The 5,978-nt window shown below is 43.1% G+C and overlaps 1 pseudogene; it reads left to right on the forward strand.

Annotated features, from left to right (window-relative positions):
* Positions 1 to 279: 279 nt before the first annotated feature.
* On the forward strand, positions 280 to 5,414 carry LOC103726544 (annotated as a pseudogene).
* Positions 5,415 to 5,978: the final 564 nt, after the last annotated feature.

The raw sequence follows: 5,978 nt of genomic DNA on the forward strand, positions 1-5,978 counted from the left end.
AGATTATAAGAATTGTGCCATTATGCCCTCTTAGCTAAAGATTATTTTATTATTTAGCATTTAGCACAGAATTTAAGTCATATCATCCACATCATACAAATGCTGGACTCTGAATAATACTTAAAATTATATGGTAAGAAGAGTAGGAGACTAGTGTTACCAAGGGGGGGAATGGGCAAAATGGGAAGAAGGAGCTCAAGAGAGGGGGTACCATAGGAGCCGGGTGATCAAGGGTGAATCAGGGTACTTTAACTGGGGATGGAGGAGAAAGGGTTAGACATGGGGAGGTGGGTAATGCTTAGCTGGTATGAAAAACCTACTGAAAAAATTCCAATACAAAATCTCTGCATGACTCCATATGTATAGTTGAAGATGGGTGAAGGCTATGTAACAACCAACAGTACCAAACAGGAGAAACCTCCCTTCAAGCTGTGGCCAGGGTAGTATAAGAGACTCCCAAAATTTACGTAGGCTATGGCCACAGTCCTTGATTTCCTCCCAGAGCTTGAAGGTAAGACCCTATTGCTGAAGACAAGTCACACTTTTGGCAAAGGCTTTAGAGCAATGGAGCTGGAGCTGACCTGGAAACCACCTTCCCTGAAGGCTGGCTCTCATAGTTTTGGAGAACACTATGTAAGCTACTAAGGGAGAAATCAATCGATGGTCCAACCCCAGCTTCAAGGCCTAATAACCACATCAGTGACCAACACAGCAAACTATATTGGGGCAATAGTGGCACTTTTATCTTGGGGGTAATCAACAGTTACCTAATTGGACTTAAAGCTCACTCAATGGGAGGAAACTCATGTGTGGTACTGTAAACATAGCCAAATACACATAGCTGGAGAGGTCATATATTTTAGAGAAAACCCTAAGTTTGTTAACGTTCCTAGACAAAAGCAATCTCTTAATATGTTCTAAATATGGATCCTTATATTTACAGACAAGAATCCCAGTCACCACTCATCAAAGAAGCTTCTTTTGAAACCGAGATCATTATAGAGTTCCACAACTGGTCACACACAGAGATTGCCTGTGAATTGCCCAACCCTAAGTGACACATCTACAATGCAACCTCTACACCCAAGGCTCACAGAACATAGTGGAACAAGGGGTAGAGAGAATAGAAATGCATCTCTCAACAATGATCATCAATGAAGCTTCCTCATGCAACAGAGGGCCATGCACACAAAAGGACACAAATGGCCAAAGTGTAGAGAATAAGAGTCTGCAGAGTATGGGTCCTCGACAGGACTCCTGTATTAAACTCCACCCACCCAGAGCTCAGGGACCATTGCAGAAGAGGGGGCAGAAAGACTGTAAGAGCCAAAGGAGGAAGTGCATGACCATGTGGGAAATGGAGTCTTACAGGCTCCTGGGACCTTGTTCATGACAGCATGCACAAGACCCATGCAAACTCAAGCAGACAAAAACCCAGCATAGAACTGTGAAAATGGCCAGCAGGCCCCAGTCTTGGCCAAAGAACTATTGGCAGCTAATCACTGCTGGGTGAGGGAGAGTTGATCTTCTTAAAGGGAGGGAACCTAGATAGGCTGCCTAGATCTCAGTGGATGAACTTGCACTGAGGGAAGTATAAAGATGATGAAGATGTTCTGTATGAAACACAAAAATTCAATAAAATATTTACCAAAAAAAGCCCAAAACAACAAAACAAATAGCTATACGTGATACAGAGACATGGAATTCAAAAAGAAAGTGATAAGCTCCACCCCCAAAATTTTCAGGGGCCAGAGAGATAGCTGAGCACTGACTGCTCCTGCAGAGGACCTGGGTTAGATTCCCAGCACCTACATGGCAGCTGGAAGCCATCTGTGACTCCAGTTCCAAGGGATCTGACAACTTCTTTTGACCTCCATGGGCATTTCATGACATGGGTGTACTTACATACATGCAGGCAACCCACTCATACACAAAAAATAAAAATAAATTTCAAGCACATCCCAGAGGGGAAAAAAATGTACCATCAAACTGGTCACTGACAATCATTATAAAATGTCTAACAGTTTTCTTTCACTTAATAGATAAAGGAATTTGTGTCAGCAAAGATGGGAGATAGCATGAAAGCTTGACATGCTTTCCTATAGTTCCTGGAAAAAAAGTCATCAGAAACCACGAAATATTCATCATTCATGGTCATAGTGAGACACTGAAATGGATTAAATGAAGATATTTATAAAAGGATGCAACATGTTACAGAAAGAGAAAGTTGTATCATCAGTGTGTTGACCATGAAAGTCTGTGCAGCCTCTTTGAGTGCTCCAGTCACAGCTGTGCTGATCGGGTTCCGTTTCATGTGCTATTTCCAGCTGCAAGTTCTTTCCCTGTTTCCTGCGGAGTTCCCATTAGGGCTGCATGTGACTCACATTAGCATTTTTGGTCTCAGAAGCGCCTCCGATGAACCATTTACAGGGTTTTTTTTAAAGAGTGCTCAAAAAATTAGGCTGTGACAGTTATCTAAAACATAATTTGTTATGCTGTTTAATTATTTAATGTGCTATTTAAAAATTTAAGCATGGCCTCTGGTTGGTTGGTTGATGGAGTCCCATTAAGGTGGATGTGAAACTCCTTCAAGACTATAATTATCTACTGAGTCCTTCATGGTTCAGATTTATAAATTAGTTTGTGCTCTAATAAAAGGCCAATTCAAAAATGTCAACCTAAATGTTTTAAAAGTATTTTTTAAAAATATTACCTAGATCGTAATAAAAAACTGAGGGAAACTGGATAAAATACTCTGTTAAAGTAAATTATATTCTTTATTATACTAATTATATTATGTTCTTTATTATACTACTATGTACATTCTCAAATACATCCAATTTCTAATTCATAAGATAATGGTTCTTTTCTTTTTGTATTTTATTTATTTGTTTTTATTATTTTATGTGTATGAGTGTATTGCCTGCATGTATATATGTGATCTTAACCACTGAGCCATCTCTCTAGCCCCCATAATGGTTCTTTTCTACAAAAATATTTGCTGACCATCAGCATGGTTTGGATCTTCACAATGATGATGAGCCTTGAGGCAAACCCTATGTGTGACAGTTCTCAGTCTCTTTGATGTCTGTTAAACATCAGACTCACGTGGTTTATAAAGAAAATGAAAGTAAGTGTCAAATTTCTTTGAAATGTATTATCAAACTGGGCCTTTCTGGCATGTATGGAATGGGAGAACATTGTGTTAAGTGAAAGAAGTCAGGCATGGAGGCCAAAATCCACATGGTTTTACTGATACATGGAAACCATAGTGTTGATTTTGTAGACATTAACAGGAAACTAGTAGTCACCAGGGGCTGGGGAGGAGCACCAAGAGGAGGGTAGTGAACGAAGCTGGATTATGGGACCCAAAAGAGTTAGATAGAAAAAACTGGACGCCAGTATTCCATGACACACGTGTGACTGCGGCTTTTAACACCTTATATATCTTTAAATTTTTTTGTTTTGTTTTATGTATAAGTGCTATGCCTGCATGCATATATGTGTACCCACATTGTGCAATGTCCATGGAGATGAGAAGAGGGTGTCAGATTCCCCTGGAACTGGAGTTATGAACAGTTGTTAGCCACCATGTGGGTGCTAGGAATCAAACCCAGGTCCTCTGCAAGAGCAGCCCATGCTCTTAACTGCTGAATCATCTCTCCAGTCCCCACTTATTATATATCTCATAAAGAACTGGAAGAGACGAATTGGAAGATGACTAAAGCCAACATAAAGAAATATAGATGCACCAGGTGCACACCTTTAATACCAGCACTGGGGAGGCAGAGGTAGGCAAGACCTCTGTGAGTTCAAGGTCTACATAGTGAGTTTCAGGCCAGCTGGAGCTACAGGGAGACCTTGTCTCAAAAAGACCAAAAAAAAAAAAAAAAAGGAAATATAGATGCTTACAACGGAAATTCTAGTTACTCTGTCATCACTACACATCCAGCATGAATCATTACAGCATCTCATATATAATAATTTCACCCATTAAAATGAGAAATATGTTGTTCCTCTTACTGCAAAAATAATTAATATTGCACTTTGTTTTTCAAAGATGACACAAATGCAAATGAGAATGAGACTGTAATACAGCTCAAGTGAACATTTTGAAGAATACTCTGAAGACCTCTGCGAAGACCTTACGAAGGCTACAGGGGTAGCTCACCGGTAGAGTGCTTGTGCTTGCTCAACATGTGTGAGACCTTGCTTAGAAAGAGAAAGCGGAGAAGGAAAAATGGAGGGAAGGAAGGAGGGAGGATGGCAGAGAGAATAGGAGGGAGGGAGGAGGGATAGGAGAAAGGAAGGAAGGAAAGGAGGGAAGGAAGGGAGGGAGGAGGAAGGGAGGGAGAATGGGAGAGAGAAAGGAAGAGAGGGAGGAAGGGAGGGAGGGAGGAGGGAGGATAAGAGACAGTAGAGAGGAGGGAAAGGGAGAGGAAGGGAAAGAAGAAGAGAATCGGGAAGGAATTCTTGACCATCTCAGGCTACAGAATCAGAAGGTTCTTCAAACTTTACAGCTCAAGAGGTTGCCAGAAAGACTGGAGCTGCTGGAGGTGACTGGATGGCTGGAAGAAGAGACTTCCAGCTCCAGACAACTGAGACTAGGGCTGGTACCTCAGTGTGGAGGTGAAAGTGACAGGGCAGAGCCAGCAGCAGTTTCTGCTCCTGGACAAGTCCAGCAAGAGGACAGGCGCTGGCCACACTCATCCACCAGGTGCTGGAAGCCCCTAGTGTCTATGAGTTTGGGAAACTGCTGGATATGCCCAATGTTAGAGAGCTGGCAGAAAGCAGCTTTTCCTCTGCTTTCTGGCTACGGTGTTTGCTTACAGGACCTATGCTGACTAACTTAGCTGAAGCCAGGAATCTTCTCCCACTCATCAAGACTCAGAAAAATAAGCTTTGATATTTCTCAGTTGTCACTCTTGCCACCAAAGTTAAGTGTATCCGATATACAATGTTGCTGGAGGCCCTAGCAAAATGTGGGCCAACTGGAAGGCTTGTGATAGAGGCTGTGCATACCAAAGTCCTTCATGGTTCCCTGGACCACGGCTATCAGTGACTGGCGGTTGTCAGCAGCATTGAATGAGACATCCAGCACCAGGACCTCAGTGTCATTGCCTGACCCTGCAGGGGTCGTGTGTGGGCTGTGGGATTGTCAGGCATTGAGGAGCAAGTGACCCAGGTCAACCAGCACAAGCTGGGCCTAAAGCAGCAGACTGAGAGTAAAGTTGCCAACCTTTTAAAAACCCATTAAAGTTAGGACAGCGGCAGTAGCTGCCACTTCTCAGGGCCCTGAGCAACACCTGACTGAGCTTGGTGCACTGGGCATCAAGCAGCAGCATCCCAGCAAGAAATCCTTAAAGGGCCAGGAGCTCAGAGGGAGCACCAAGATTTGGTCCAAATTGATCTGAAAGAACTTGTTTCCATCCTGGGGGTGTGGGGGTCCCAGCTGTCTACTTGCCTGACCTTTAAGAGTCCTAAGAGAGCTTTCCTGTGCCCCTGGCCAGTGTTCCTTTGCTCCCTGTCCTGCCATACTTGCTCTCATGGTTCTTTTAGCACTCTGCCACTGTTTCTGCCCATTACCCTGTCATTGAGTGGGTTGGTAGTCCTGATAGAGGTTGCTGTCTCCAGCATAATCCACAGGTGTTCTCTGCCTCGGCCTAGTCCAGAGTACTATCCCTTCCCCCCATACCTATTGGTATTGAAGAGCCATGAGGGGAGGGTCCTGCCTTCATCCCAGCTTTAGAGTTTTGGAGTCAATTTTCCCTTCTGGAAGTCTCTGGACACTCTCATCCCAAATCCCATCACACTATGGTTATTTTCCTTTCTACTCTCCTCTCCAGGTCCTGGTGGTCTGGTGACCACCAGAACTTAAAAACAGCTGTTTCTTAAGATGTTAAGAAATGTTTCTTTCTTAACTAATCATCTTAGGAAACCCAATGATGTCCTAGAAGGATTTATGTCTCTCATTGTGA

The sequence above is a fragment of the Nannospalax galili genome, unplaced genomic scaffold, assembly GCF_000622305.1.
Source record: "Nannospalax galili isolate Female #2095 unplaced genomic scaffold, S.galili_v1.0 scaffold191, whole genome shotgun sequence".
Lineage (NCBI taxonomy): Eukaryota > Metazoa > Chordata > Mammalia > Rodentia > Spalacidae > Nannospalax > Nannospalax galili.